Below are 16,103 nucleotides of genomic sequence, written 5' to 3' on the forward strand. Positions count from 1 at the left end.
CAGCATTAGAATTTTTTTTTCTCTTTTCTTGAGGAAGCTTTGCTGACATCACTCAAGGGGAAGGATAACGAGCCCAGAGTATTTTCCAGCCTGGCACGGACAACTGTCAAGGCCAAAGAAAGTCATGGAAAGCACAAAAGGTCCCATATATAATCACCAATTATTTATTGTTGTTGTTACAATACAATAACAGCATCCATTGTTTCCTCACATGTGCCCGCGGCATGCATCATTTTATTTAATTCCTATAACAATCCTGTGAAGTAGGCACTATTGGTCTTCCTATTTTGCAAATGGGGACTGAAGAGGCTCAAGGGGTTAGAATGCGACCAAGGTCATACAGCTGGTGCACCGTATACCTGGGAAGAGCATTTTCTTCATGGCTGACAGTGTCCATGCAGACAATCCTGGGGGGAGGTTGGGACAGAGGGGCTTTAATGGAACTTCTCATCTTTGTGAGGCAGCATGATACAGTAGAATGAATTATGCGGACCTAGTTTAAACCTCATGGCCATTTGTTAGGTCAATGATGTTATTCCCATTTCATAAACAAAGGGTGTAAGATTCAGAGGGCATAGGCAACTTGTCCAGCCAAGGTCATACAGACCTGACTCCAACTGTACATTTTACTTATTAAATAGATATGGGTTTTAAGGATGGATAGAATTTCTTAGGCAGAAAAGGCAGAGGAAATTCTCCAGACAGGGAGGGAGGTTGTAGGCAGAATATAAGAACAGGGAAGACACGAATGTGGTATTTATAAGACATGGAAGAGATTGCACTTTCTGGCTTATTCACACTTGCAAACTTGAGTAAGTCGCTTATCTTTGTGAGTTGAAATTCCTTTCTATGTGAAATGTGGATCATAGCTGTCCATACAATTGTTACATATTTTCCAATTTAGTGTCAAAGTAAATAAAAAATGGCATATGTAAAGTAAAAAAAAAAAGAAATCAGCAAAATTATATCAAATGTTGTACCACGTGTTAGGCTAGGGTACCTTGAACAGTGTTTTTCAAATTTATTTTTCCTCATTATATTTGAAGTTATCTAGGTGGCCATATATTGCTATTTTACAGTGAGAAAAATATTTTTTATTTTAAAATAATATCTATTAAACATTATTCATGCAACTGCTTTAGAGGTATTTGATAAAGCATGATGGATACTATGTAAATATGAGATATGGATACTGATATTATTCTCCTCTACTTAGTTATCTTTAGTTACAAAAATATTAAAATGCACAATGACTCATCAAATATTAATTTTTCTTCAAAGTACTAATATTATTTTTTATTTTATTCATTTGAAAAGTCATAATCACATATAGGGCCATACATGTGGAAATTTTTTTCATCTTACTTGTAATAACTATATTCTCAGACTTTTTTTTGGCATTGACTGTATAGAAGTACTCACTGCTCACAAACTAAGAGGATAGGTCAGCATGAACTGAGGCAAATCAGAGGTACTTTCTTGGAAGCGATGACATCGAAATAAGTTGTTTACACAATGCTGTCCTGCTGAAGAGAAAGTTGGAGGCAACCTGGTGAGGAATATGATGAGGTAAACGCAGGTAGAGAGAAATGAACAGGAACAGAGAGAGGTTCTGAGCAGATGAATCAGAGGGGTCAGGTAACAACATTTAAGACATAAAGTTGGAATATTACAGAGTATAGGGAAATCAGCTAGTAGAGGGTTTAAAGATCAGAAGTAATCAACACTGTAGGGACAGTTGAAATCCTGGGGATTAAATAGCCAAGACCTCATTTCACTCCTTAGTTGATTCATTCCAAGCTGACTCATCACATTTGATAGTTAGAGATGGACAAATACTTGAGGGGGAAGTAGGGGAAAGGGATCTAGACTTACCTAGAGAAACACAGACATGAAAAGCCAGCCTGGTAAGGACTTTTATATTCATTTTTTAAACAAATATTTTCCTAAGAGTCTATTTATAAATCACTTCTTTCCATCCAAGCTCTGCCACAACTACTTATAAGATTTTCTTCTAAATCTTTTATAGCCTTATGTGTTGTTGTTTTTTTATCATGAAAATTTGAGTATTACTATTTGACCCTTTTTTCCTTAGAGAGTTTTTCTTTGGATATTATTTCAAAATAATTAAAGCACTTTGAAACTAATAATTCGCTGTCTAGAACAGCCGTGGGCAAACTACGGGCCCGCGGGCCGGAGCCGGCCCGTCTGAAATGAATAAAACTAAAAAAAAAAAGACCGTACCCTTTTATGTAATGATGTTTACTTTGAATTTATATTAGTTCACACAAACACTCCATCCATGCTTTTGTTCCGGCCCTCCGGTCCAGTTTAAGAACCCATTGTGGCCCTCGAGTCAAAAAGTTTGCCCACCCCTGGTCTAGAATGAGAGGGAATAGTTATATCTTCCTGTTAGGAAGAATTAGAGGCACCTGCTCATTTCAGGCATGCTCACAAATACTAATCAAACCATAAGGTAGGTCAAAATTCATCCACCGCTGTAAAATGTCATGGGAGATGATGAAGAGGAGGAGGAAGATGGTGATGATGACTTTAATAACCACTCTATTTGATTTCTTAGTATTTCACAGGACTTTTTTTTTTACCATTTTATATCTATGAACTAACTTTATCTTGTTAAGAACTTTGCCCAGTAGACACTACTGTTATTCCCACTTATCTGTAAGAAAGCTGAGGCACTAGAGCAGTGGTTCTCAACCTGTGGGTCGCGACCCTTTGGGGGTCGAACGACCCTTTCACAGGGGTCGCCTAAGACCATCGGAAAACACATATATAATTACATATTGTTTTTGTGATTAATCACTATGCTTTAATTATGCTCAATTTGTAACAATGAAATTGGGGGTCACCACAACATGAGGAACTGTATTAAAGGGTCGCGGCATTAGGAAGGTTGAGAACCACTGCACTAGAGGCTAAGAAGCTTGTCTAAGACCTCAGAGCTAGTAAGAGTTAAAGATAGGTTTCAAGCCTAGGTAATCTGGATCTAGTGTTGCAGCACTAGCATTAAAGGAAAGTGATAGCATTGTATTTAAAGTCATTTTAAAGCTTTTAAACCTCCAAGTACAAGTTAATTCTCTTTGTTTGATAAAGTTTTATCAGCAGAACATATTCATGTTTATTGATCATTGTTAGAAACTTTGGAGTCTCATAAATAGAACTTAGGGGGAAACTGAAGGGAGAGTATAGATTTACTGAAGGTAACTAAACAAGATTTGGGAGTGGAAGGTGTGGGGAGCACATGGAGTTCATTAACATGCGTATGGACATAAGGACATGCATCAGGTGGGAAATCTGCAATAATGCTGCATTACAAACTATGTCCCAAATCTCATACCAACATTCATTTCTCTCTCGCAGGTCTGCAAGTCAACTGGGAGGCTATGAGTTCAAGCTATGAGTTAGTTTAGGTTGTCCCACTTGTCTTTTATCCCAGGACTTATGTAGTACCTACAAGGATATGACTGTCTTATGGTGCAGGGCCAGAGTGCAAGCAAAACAGCACAAGCCAATACAAAGCCTCTGGCTGCTCTGTTGTACTTGACATTCACACTCGTTTCCTGTTTCTGAGGATAAGGAAATCATGGTCAGGCCCCAAATCAGAAGTAGAGACATATAATTTGTCCTCAGTGAATAATGACAAAGGTTGAGGTGGAAGGGAAATCACGACCTATATTACAATCTACCATGGAGAGCTCCTCTGAGGTTGAAACAACTAAGCCTCTACTTAGAGAAAGGAGATATGACTCTCCCTACTGGCAGGGAGGGGGGCGAGAGAGGGGGAGGGGGGGGTAGGAAAAGTCTTGAGGAAAGAAATATTACACTTCCTGACAAACACGTCACCACTGGGTGGTACTCTTATTCCAGAAGAGCATTTTGCAGGATGGAGATGTATTTGAGTGGTCAAAAGAGGACATTTTCAACAGGACATTTACAAGTTAAGTTTTTATAACTCAGGCTGTTGAATACATTTTTATTTATACATTATGATGTTAATATGTGTGAAGTACTCAAAAACAGTGCCGGAAAGAGAATGCTGTGAGAGTGTTGCTATGATGATGATGGTGGTGATTATGATAATGATGATGGTGGTGGTGATGATGAAGATAAAGGTGATATCAAAATTGTGAGGCATTTCTGTTCTTTGTATATATCCTTTCTCCTGCTTTTACTCAACAGCAGGTTCTGCAAAATATCCCAGAATGCTTAGATCCTAATAAAGACTTTTTCTAGGTTGCAGGTCTTATGATCAAGGAAAAAAAAAAGCAATAAATTCTGGTAATGCTGGACGTTTTTAGTAATATAATTTTGCCTAAAGCATTAAGGATGATTTACAGAGAGGTTTTGGGGATTTAATAAGAAGTATGCAAGAAAGATTTGTTTGTTCTCGACCCAGTTTTAACTGTCAAATATGGAAAAGCTTTTACTTAAAGGGGCAACGTTTGGGAAAGGAGTGTGGCTTTTCCAATGTCGGCAAAAGATGTGTCCAAGAATGGTCCAAGCTGGGAAGAGTGTTCTGTGTGCAGCTACATAACCGATAATCTTTTAATTAATGTATTCAAACAGGGTGAAATCTTAAAAATGTATGCAAATCTCACGAATAATCAAAATAAGCAGCCAACCTCCCAAAATATTTAGCAACCCCCCCCCCACCCCCCAAGGGGGTTCACCTACTAAGGTAAAGGACACTTTTTTTCCTTTATTGATTAAGGTATTATATATGTGTCCTTATCCCCCCCACTTTCTTTAAAACAAATTAACAAAATAAGAAGTAAAGGTTAAGGGACTAAGAGCCTCAGTGAAAATACAACCTGAAATGGTAAGGATCTTTTAATCAGGATGCTCTCTTTCTATTTCTAATGCTAATGGAGAATCTGTTTGGAAAGAGAAGATTTTTCTGTCACCCTATCCTCATTGGTTTGGGATTAAAGCCAAGGTGTTCTGTTCTTCATGGATGTGTCTAATCAGAAAAGAGTCCCAGGACCCTGGTGTGTCTGTGCCCGCAGCCCTGGAAGATGACCCTGAGACAGTGAGAGAGGATTTATGTCACCTTCTCAAGTTCACAGTGCATGACAGAGTGGGGAAAAATGACCCAGATGTTTTCATTCTAACTCCAGTGTCCAGTATTGGACTGGATTGAATGTAGTTTCCCCCACCGACTTCTCTTTAGGAAAAATCAGGTTGATGTTTTCATTTCCCTTGTCGGTAAGTTGGAAGGACTACATCAATGGCATTGCCAAAGATGTCCCTTTCACTCAATCACTTAGGTCCACAGTTTTTGAGCCATTCCTCATACAGCCATGTTTTGTTTCCCTTTTTTGTTATTTTTGCGTATTGGGTTCAAAGACTTATCAATCAAAGGAATCAAGGAAACTCTGAAGAAAACCTTTGAGAATTCCACATATCCCATGTAGAACAACAGAGCCAGATTTCTTATTGGTCTCCATTCCATTCAGGGATAATTATTTTTCTTTTGGAAGGGGGGAGAAAAGTTGTTGCTGAAATATTCTAGGAAAGTAAGTTTTGAAAGATACTCTATTTAAGGTGAGTCATGTTTAATCTGATAAATTTAGATCAATGTCGTTAGTAGACAGTTATTTAGCACATGCTTTCCAGTGCATGAATCAGCACTTCTGGATTTGAATCTTAGAGATTCTTGATTTCAATTGTTGGCAACTATTCACCATTTGCCTTTCTTAATCTTTAATATTAAACCTTTTGACCCATTCTTCCTTCAGTATCTCGTCCATTGTGTTCTTTATCTAAAACCAGACACTTAAAGAAGCCAGTGATAAAGCCAGAAAAGGCCTGAGAGAACATCTTGTCCCATCCACCATGAGGATAGTGAGCAGAGAGGTTAAATGACTTACTCAGACCTCCCACAATGATTTCTGTTTGCAAGTTTCTCTTTAACTTCTTCCTGTTTTTCTCAATGCCACCAAACCCTCTTTGTGACAGCTATGGGGAAAGACAAACTCCTTAGTCACCCTGCCCTCGCTTCAAGGACTGAGAGAGTTTTGTTATTAATCATTTATATATTATCTCTACACTGCTTGCCTCTTTGTTAATCACCTGCATGGAATTTATTGCTATTAATCATCAGATGTGTGTCTGAGTATTACCGGTAATTATCTTTGAATGTTCGTTATCTGTCAGTTTAATTAGTTGTTTTCCCCCTGGAGTACAGACTGATCCAGGTCCCTGACTCTGGGGTGTGTGTGTGTGTGTGTGTGTGTGTGTGTGTTAATGTGTTTATGTTGTACTTGAATCTGTGTGTGCACATTAATTTTAGATGCCAATTACCATTGCATGAAATAAAACTATATTTCAAATAAGTATTCCTAACCCTGGGTCACCTATGAAATCCCATACTTCTTGTTGAATGTGAAGGCTGAAAGTCAAGTATAATCTATGAGCCTCTTTCATTTAATCTTATACCTTGCACAATGATTCAGTAGAGTCCTCTATAAACGAATTGGTTTTACTTCTCCAGGAATATACACTATATGCACCTACAGAGGGTTGTTTGTTTGCTTGTTTGTTTCATTTGATGCTTGGAGGTATTAGAAAAGAATGAACCAAAATATGCAATCAGTACTTGCCCACTCCTTTAAGGGTAGCTACATAACTGTTATCACTCTCATTTTTGGATGGAGAGTAGAAAGATAGTTTCTATGTCTTAAGGGTATTTAACACTACAAAGGGTGCTCAGGGCAGAAGAACAAATTACATAAGTGCCCAGTCTTCGCTGAGAAGGGCATTTCACTATAGTAGAAGAGAGCCTGCTACAACTGAGCAGTCACATGGTCAGGAGAAAAAGAAAGGGATGAAAAGAAAGAAATGAACATTTGTTGAACGTCTACATGTACCATTTTATTTCACCCTGCCAACAATGGCTCTGAGGTTTAATTCCCATGAACTCAGATAATTTGCCCAAGGATGCTCAGATGATAAGTAATGGAACTGGAATTTAAACCAAGATCTGCCTGATTCTGAAATTCATACTCTGTTACTACACCATGCTGCTTCGAGATAAGATATGTACCTAAATAACATGAGATAATAAAGAATTTTAAAAATTAGGAGAAACCCAGGTGGTGTTTCCCTCAAACTCAGAAGGGGGTTCAGATACTTCTAGATGGGCAGTCCAGAGAAATACCGATGGAGATGACATTAGAATGGAAAATCATATGGAATAAAAAGTCTGTGCAAAACCAGTGTGTGCACTTGCATGCTCCCTCCTTACTGGAGTCTCAGGAGCCTAGAAAGATGTCAGTCTTCCAGTGGATTTCATGAAGGCTATGCTGCATTTTATACTGAATGATTCAGATCACAGATGCATAGACTTCTGTGCAGATAAACTGTCCTTTTGTTAGTTGGACATCGATGGGAGGAAGTATTGTTTCAACACACATGCATGCACACACATATACCCTCCTCCCTCACCGGACATACTCAATTATTTAATCTACTTGTTGTTCTGGGAAGATAAATCTTCCCTTTTCCTCACTCCCGAAGACCTCTACTAATTTTTTTTTTCATCCTCACCCGAGGATATTTTTCTATAGATGTTTAGGGCGAGTGGAAGAGAGAGGGAAAGACAGAAACACAAGGCTATGGTGCATTTTATACTGAATGATTCAGATCACAGATGCACAGACTTCTGTGCAGATAAACTGTCCTGTTGTAAGTTGGACATCGATGGGAGGAAGTGCTGTTTAAACACACATGCATGCACACACATATACCTCTTCCCCCACCCGACATACTCAATTATTTAATCTACTTGTTTTTCTGGGAAGATAAATCATCTCTTCCTCACTCCTGAAGACCTCTACTATTTTTTTTTCATCCTCACCCAAAGATATTTTTCCATAGATTTTTAGGGCGAGTGGAAGAGAGAGGGAAAGACAGAAACACATTAATTGATGGCCCCCTCACGAGCTCTGACCAGGGCCTGCGCCGAAGAAGAGCCTACAACCAAGTATGTGCCCTTGACCAGAATCAGACCCGGGAGCTTTAGTCCTCAGGCCAGCGATCTATCCACTGAGCCAAACCAGGTAGGGCTGAAGACCTCTACTAATGACTATTTGGAAGATGTTTAGCTTCCAAAATACCTCTACAACCAATTTATCCATTTAGTTAGTATTAATTTATTAAATGTAGCCCCTCTGTCCCCAGCACTGTCCTATATACTTTGGGATTTTTCAGAAAAGTGTTTTGGGAGATATAAGACATGGTCCCATTTACCAAAGATCTTACAATTGGCTTAAAAATATGACAACTATAATTTATATTTATTGACCTCACTAAGTACATTTATGGATGGATGTGTCTCATTTATTTGGTTCATGCTTAAAAATATGACAACTATAATTTATATTTATATTTATTGACCTCACTAATTACATTTATGGATGGATGTGTCTCATTTATTTGGTTCAAGTGTAGAGGTTCTCACATCACAGTCCTGGGGAGATGGCTTAGTTAGTGGGGCTTTTTATGAGTCAATGGAGGTGGAAGCACTTTCTATAGACTTAAGGGAAGGGCTGGGAATTTCACATGGGGTAGGTGGGTAATTTGGGGAGCAGGTGCAGGTTAGTGATGATTTTTATAAAGCAAGATAGCAGAGTGCAGAGTTCGGGTGATGAGTCTCTATTTGCAGATGCGGTCATTAAGTCCCCGAAAGGCCAAGTGATGGGTTCAAGATCATATTGCAAATGAGTTAGGAAACCAGTAAGCCTCCTGATGCTGGGTCGAGTGCCCTTTCCTCCAACCCTAATACCACTGGCTAAGTATACATCCAAGCTACAGGGAATGCTGAACAGGGAGTGGACTAGACAGGCTTGGTTATGGCGCAACCTAATTATTTGCTCTACTCCCACCCAGAGAAGAAAATTAAAATCATGGACAATTCTAAGTTATCGATGAGTAAAAGAACAATGAAAAGATGACATCTTGCATGTCTAGCACATCTACTATGTGCCAAGCATTATACGAGATTAAGCACGTCAAACTCTCGACCTGCAGGCCACATGCCTCCCTTATTTGGCCCGTATTAGCCTTTGAGTTGGACATGCTTGTACTAGATGTTTTGCACAGCATTTGGTTATCCTTTTGACAATATCACAAGAAAAGTACTGTTATTCCCATTTTATAGATGGAGACAGAATAGGGCCCCAAAGTCACACAATTAGTAAATGTGAAGCAGGGATTCAAACCCAAATCTCCCTGTATACAAAATATGCTCTATTTCCATTCTACCACTGTGCCTTTACTCAAGTGGCATAAATCTGCTAGCTGAATTATTCTCCTGTACTCACCATTTATCATTCCCAAATTTGACCAAAACCACTTATCCAAGGTGTAAGGAATGTTTCCTAACTGTCTTGTGAGAAATGAATTTCAGGGCAAGATTACACTTCCTTCCCTTCTCCTTAGAAGTAGGTTCTTCCTTTGGTAGATAATGCCACAACTTCTGAGCAGAGTAGAAACTCCAGATGAAAATTTCTGAAGGTGAGAGAGTGATAGGATGAGTCCATCCTTAGGAGGTATCTTCTCTCCTTGATGTCAGCGGGATTCTGATATCTATTGGCATCTGGCAGAGACAGCTGCTGGCAAATTGCTGTGAAGAAGCCTGGCTTCATTTGGAGGCTTCTTTATTGTAAACCCAGGAGGGATGCATTCTGTGATGTGGGAGAAACCCAATATGCCCCAATTTCCCTTGCATAGTTGGAGAGTACAATTTCAATCCTCCATGAAGAAATTGGATATCTTTTGTTGAATTATTTGTTACTGTCAGTTTATATGTTTGCATTTGGAGCTGATCATTTCTGACAACCTGTGCTTAAATGAAGATTATGTTTTGTGCTGTGAAGGAACTGACTGCCCTTCCTCCTAGAATTATCCAGTTCACCTCATTTTCCTCTCTTCTTGTTCCTATATCAGCTGTTTAATTGAGATGTTAAGGTCCCTCACAGCTCTGAGTGGCAATTGGAAACCAGATTTCTTCACAGACTTGGGAGCTGGCAGCGTGTGCAAGAGAGGCTAATCCAATTACCTAGGCTGAAAACTCAGGAGAGAGAAGATTTTCCAAATTGTGATGTCATGTCCAGTGCTCTCGCTCTGTTAAAAATAAACATTTCTAAGCTACAGGCTCTTTGTTTGGGTTGGTTGTGTAATTGAAGGAAGGGGAGTGAAACGTTCTTTTGGAAGCTGAAGTGAAGAGTGTAACATCTTATAGCTACATCTTCTCTTTATAATTTTCCTTTTAATTAAAAAAATGGTCTTGCTTTTACATTTAAAGTTATCTGGGAATCTGGGAATGTGTTACCCTTTCGATTTTGTTTTATCATAGGCTTCTTTGCATAGGGGGCCAGAAACTCTGAACAGGAAAAAATGTGGCACAGCTCCTATAGTCACAGATGAAGTAATTGATGTAGAGATGTGGGTGCTTTGCTCGCGATCACATAGCAAGTTTTAATGACAGCGCCATGAAGAACGGAATCCGGCTTCCCTGTTCTGCCTTTGCTCCATTCTCATTTGATCTTAGCCAAAAGGCTGAGAAGCAATGTCTTTGCTCCATTCTCCACAAGGTTCCTGAGCTGCCTTTCTCAGCTTTCCACTCTGATAGTGTGCACATTTCATTATGGTTGACATTCATTTATTCAATCCGTTCATTCCATGGTATTTATTCATTGGACAGGGTAAAGACTGACTGTGAGCATATCATTGTCTCAATCTCCTTCCATAATCATCTAAAAATTTATATATCTGTACTAATGAAGCGTTTTAATTGTGAGTTTGCTCTGGTTAACATAACAAAATAGAAACACGTGGGAAGAACTCTAAGGGTATCTCAGAGAAATAGATTTGGGAATAGGCAGGAGCAAAGGTATTCTGGAGGGGAGAAAAAATGATAATTTCCCCAAAGAGATACAGGTAAGTTTAAGCGTATTAATTGTGAGTTTGCTCTGGTTAACATAGCAAAGTAGAAACATGTGGGAAGTACTCTAAGGGTATCTCAGAGAAATAGATTTGGGAGTAGGCAGGAGCAAAGGTATTCTGGAGGGGAGAAAAAAATGATAATTTCCCCAAAGAGATACAGGTAAGTTATTCAGAAAAATTGGAGAACAGAGAGAACAAACATCAAGGCAGCTCTGAGACATAAATGGATCCATTCCGGAGGAGGGGATACTTGGCCATCCTTCAAGGAGAGAGAGGAGAAAGAAGGATGGGAAAGCATTTTTTTTTTTAATGAATTCAAGACCACTTTAGGACACTTAACATATGGACATGTAAAACAGTTGGGTGATGTCAATATGTGATAAAGGGCCATAATGAATGATATCAACACTATGTCAGTTGCTCCACAGGCAAATTCATTCTGGCCCAATCTGAGTCAAATATGGCTGTCAGCACTGTTTTGTTTTGCTTTTCTATCTGTTTTTCTGTCTCCTTGCTGTCATTTCTCTCTCCATTATGTACTTTTCTTACATTTCTTTCCTATCTTTGTGCCTAGTTACCTCCTCTCCATGGTTCTTTGTTTGCTCATTGCCTATGATTATGGGCCTTATTAACTTTGGTATAAAAATGACCTACATTTGGGTTCCACTTCTGACCTTATAGCATGAGGAGCTCTGTAGACATCCTCCCCTTAGAAAAAATGGTAAAAACTACTTAAAAAAAATTCAGTCTCTAGAAGTGGTCCAAAGGGCATATATCAAATAAACAAACATTTATTCAAGAAAATCTATAAAAACTCAGAAGGAATAGTGAGAATCTATTGTGGAAGGCCCCCTGCCAGGGAAGGCGCTGGCTTTCTTTTAAATTCATGTCAACTGAACCCATGATGAAGGCAGAGCCTTATCCTGGGGGCATATCTAACCAAGAGGTGGGAATGCCTCAGTTGACCTGCAAAGCCAGGTTGGGGAAATGGGTTATCTAAATCTAGTCAAGCACCAGGAATGAATGCGATTCGGACCCACCCGGAGGTGACTATTTACGAGGAAGCTACAAGAACGCACACATTCCCCCTTCTATTTACCCTTAGTAAAACTTCCTGGTATTTGGCTATAAATAAAGGTTGCTGTGCTGGCTGTGGGCCCTGTTCATCTATCAGAGAGCAGACGCCACACCCGGTCCCAGCTTTCCTCTATTTCTGTCTCAGTCTTGTTTTATTCATTTTTCCTTAAAACCTTGTCACGTTCTATTCAAGATTCATCAACCCCCAAGTTCTCTCTCTCTGCACTGGTCGCAAAAAGAGAGAATGCCATCCCCCCATATCTGACGCCACGAACAGGGATCCTCTATAATCTATAGTATCTGAACCAAGACTCCCTCACTTCCCACTCCCAGTCAAGTGAGACAGCAATTCCAGATTGGTGCTATCAGGAATACAGGACTGCATCTCCCCCAGGCTCCTAGTGAGAAGCTATCTTCCCAGAGGGAGCAGCACGTCAGCATTCTGCATCCTGTCCCCAGCTACCTACTGCTGCGGCTGAGTCCTGTGTGAAGCACAGCCGAGTGGTGACCGCACCCTCCTTCTGCTCAGCCTCCACTAACGGGATGGAGGCTCCACCTTGGGCAAGAACACTGAGGATACCGAGAGGCTAGTCTCCCTTGTCCCAGCTGGTAAGGCAGTGTTTCCAAGCCGGGAGAAGCAAGCCAGCAAGCCCGGATGCTACTGACACCACCATCCACTGAGCACTCAACCCCTATAGCAGGGAGTGTCATTCAGAGAGAAGCAGGGCACCCTCCCAACCTCCAGCGTCAGAGCCCTGGCTCAGGAATTTGCCTTAAACAGATAGTTTCTAATCTCTTCTCCAAAGAGCTGTCTTGCTTACAAAAGAGGGTGGAGAATTTCAGGATCGAGAGATCTCCCCCAAACACTGGAGTTTGTGAGGAATGGCAATTGGGCAGATATTGGTATATCCATTGGAAATATAGATTAAACTGTAGGTATGTATATTATAAAGATGAACCCAATGGAAATTCTAGAGTTGAAAAGTATAATAACTGAAATGAGATCACTAGATTGTTAGCTGGATTGAAAGACTTAACATTGGTAAGATGACAACATTACCCAAAGTGATCCCCTATATAATCCTTATAAGAAAACTAGTGACAAATCCTCAGGAACTCAGGCTTAGCAATAGATTCTTAGATATGACATCAAAAGCACAAGCAACTAAAGAAATGATCATTTAGACTTCAAAACTTCAACATTTGTGTTTCAAAGGATACTATGAAGTAAGTGATGACAACCCATAGAATGAGAGAAAATATCTGCAAATCATATATCTATACAAGACTAGCACCCAGAATATATAGAGAGCTCTTGCATTTCTATAATAAAAAGGCAAGTAATGCAATTAAAACATGGATAACAACCTTGAGTAGACATGTCTCAAAAGAAGATATATAAATGGCCAATAAATACTTGAACGGATGCCTGACACCATTAGTCATCAGGGACACGCAAATCAAAACCCGAGTGAGAGGCCACTTCACACTCAGTAGGATGGATGTAATAAAAAAGGCAAATGACAGCAGGTGTTGATAGCGTATACTGCTGGCAGGAATGTGGAATGGTCACTTTGGAAGGCAGTCTGGCAATTCTCCAAATGATTAACAATGTAGTTACCATATTACTCAGCAATTTCACTCCTACGTATATAACGAAGAAAATTTAAAACATGTTCACCCCAAAACTTAATCACAAATGTATATCAGTATTATTAATAATAGCCAAAAGATGTAAACAGACCAAATGTTTACATCAACTAATAACTAGATGACCCAACTGTGGTATATCCATGCAACAGAAACTTATTTGGCCATCAAAAAGGAATAAACTACTGATACACACTACAACATGGATGAGCCTTGAAAACATTGCCATGCCATCACTTTTCAATCTTTTTTATCTCATGGCACACCTAAACTAATGACTAAAATTCTGAGGCACCCAAAAAATATATTTGTTGCCAATCCAACAACAACAACAAAAAAGTGTGATTTTGATTCATTCACTCTGGATGGCTATTGTTGTGTTGGTTGCTGCCATTTTTTAATTTGACAATCTAAGGGAAGAGGGATCAGTGCCCCTACTTCCGACGTCCTTCCATCCTTCTGGACAAAGCCAGGGCTGCGAGGGAAGCTGGTGCCAGCAGCCAGGGGAAGGAAGGCCTACTTTTGCACGAATTTTGTGCATCAGGCCTCTAGTTTATTAATATACTTAAAACCACTGAATTACACACTTTAAGTGGGTGAATTGTATGCTAAGCCTCAGTAAATTTGGTTAGGGCTCCAGTGATGGTTTAGTGGTGCATTGTTACCAATGAACTGGACCTCAGTTAGTAATGACAATGGTGGTGATGGCAAGAACCGCACTGATTTGTTGTATTTCAAGGTTCTAAAACCCTTTTTATCTCCTTCCTTGTCTTTCTTCCCCAGGGTATTCTGTGATAATTTTCCATTTTTCCATGTTAAAGGATTTATTTCCCCATTGCTTACTCATTTGTTCGTTTGTTTAAGAGTATATGTACCTGGAATTAAAAAAAAAAATGGATTTGAGTTCAGACTTTGCCAGATTTAATTGTATGAAAGAGTACATTTATATAACTAATTGCTATACTTTTATTTTTTTTTCAATTTCAGTTTACCAGCAGTATTGTTTTGTATTAGTTTCAGGTGCACACAACAGTGGCTAGACACTCATATACTTTATAAAGTGTTCCCCCTCATATTTCCAGTACCCAAATTACATGAATAACTAAGTTTTAATTTAAAAAAAGTATTACTCATGGAAACAAGAGCTTTCCTTGGAAATTTGACTAAAGAGAGACCAATGATGGGGCACGGCCAAACCACTTGGCCCAGGCAAACTTCCTGGAATTTGATGCAATGACAATACTACTCTTTGTCCTCACAATAATGAGGGTGTTGGTAGTGAGGTCAGGTGAAGAGGACAGACTGTGACCCGGCATTTTCAGAGACAGGACCTTAATTAGTTACTCCCTGTGTGTGTTTATTCTTTCTCTTTGATGCCTTGCAGTTCACTTTTTTACTTTTCTTCTCTATCACCCCTTTTTCAACTCTTCTAGCTTATTAAAACATTTATTTCCCATGCTTCCACCAAAGAACTCATCTCTCCTTGTGTCATCTCATTGCATTAGCTGTTTAGCAGTTGGCTCCCTATTTCCATGGGACTGTTTTGCCTCATCTGCAGTGTATATTGGCATAAACTACACCTGCAGGTGAGACCTAGTCAGATTGATTTAAAGTCATATTTCTCCTGGACAGCCCATAGTTCAAGTTCACAGACTGAACCTCTACCCCTAACAATGTACTTCCCATTGATCACAAGTACAAGTATAGGTAGATATTTCTCTGCAGTCTACCCACACCATGACCAAGAAAACTAAAACGAGCTTTAACATGGATGCTGTTACTAGGAGTCTCATTTCCCACCTGAAGGACAGAGCAATTCAAAATACAGAGCCCTGACCCCATCACTGGCTCCTGCGCAAAGAGAGCTGAAAGATGCGATGGATCAGCACTGAGCCGTCTCCAACCATATGCTGCCCCTTAGCCTGGCCATATGGCTCTGAGTCTCTGCAAACTCACTCTTCAGCACATTTAAAAGTGGAGGAGTTCCATGGGAACAAGGCAACTTCATGGAAACCACCTACCACAAGCAGGAGAGATTTGGGAACTGCCAATCTCTGGCATGTGTTCTCCAGCTGGGCTGGGGCAGGGGCAGACACGGAGGCTTGCGGCTGGTGGACGAGAAGCAAATGTCTATAGCGAGGCCCCAGGGCAGCTGGGCCCATGAGGTTCATTGTACACCTCAGCGTAAGGAAATGAAGAGGGTATTCATTTCATTTCGCTGAGAATAAGGATTTTATTCTTTTTAGTTGCATCATATTTGAACTTTATGTTGTGCTATATCGTAATGTCAAATACTTTTACTGTGTTTGGGGGAGGTATAAATAGTTTTCTAATTTTTACTTTAAAAAATTATTTTGTTATCAAGTCCATTTACTTGTTTTCCTCCCTCCCTCCCTCCCTCCCTCTCT

This window comes from Myotis brandtii, unplaced genomic scaffold (assembly GCF_000412655.1).
Source record: "Myotis brandtii unplaced genomic scaffold, ASM41265v1 scaffold658, whole genome shotgun sequence".
NCBI classification, from domain to species: domain Eukaryota; kingdom Metazoa; phylum Chordata; class Mammalia; order Chiroptera; family Vespertilionidae; genus Myotis; species Myotis brandtii.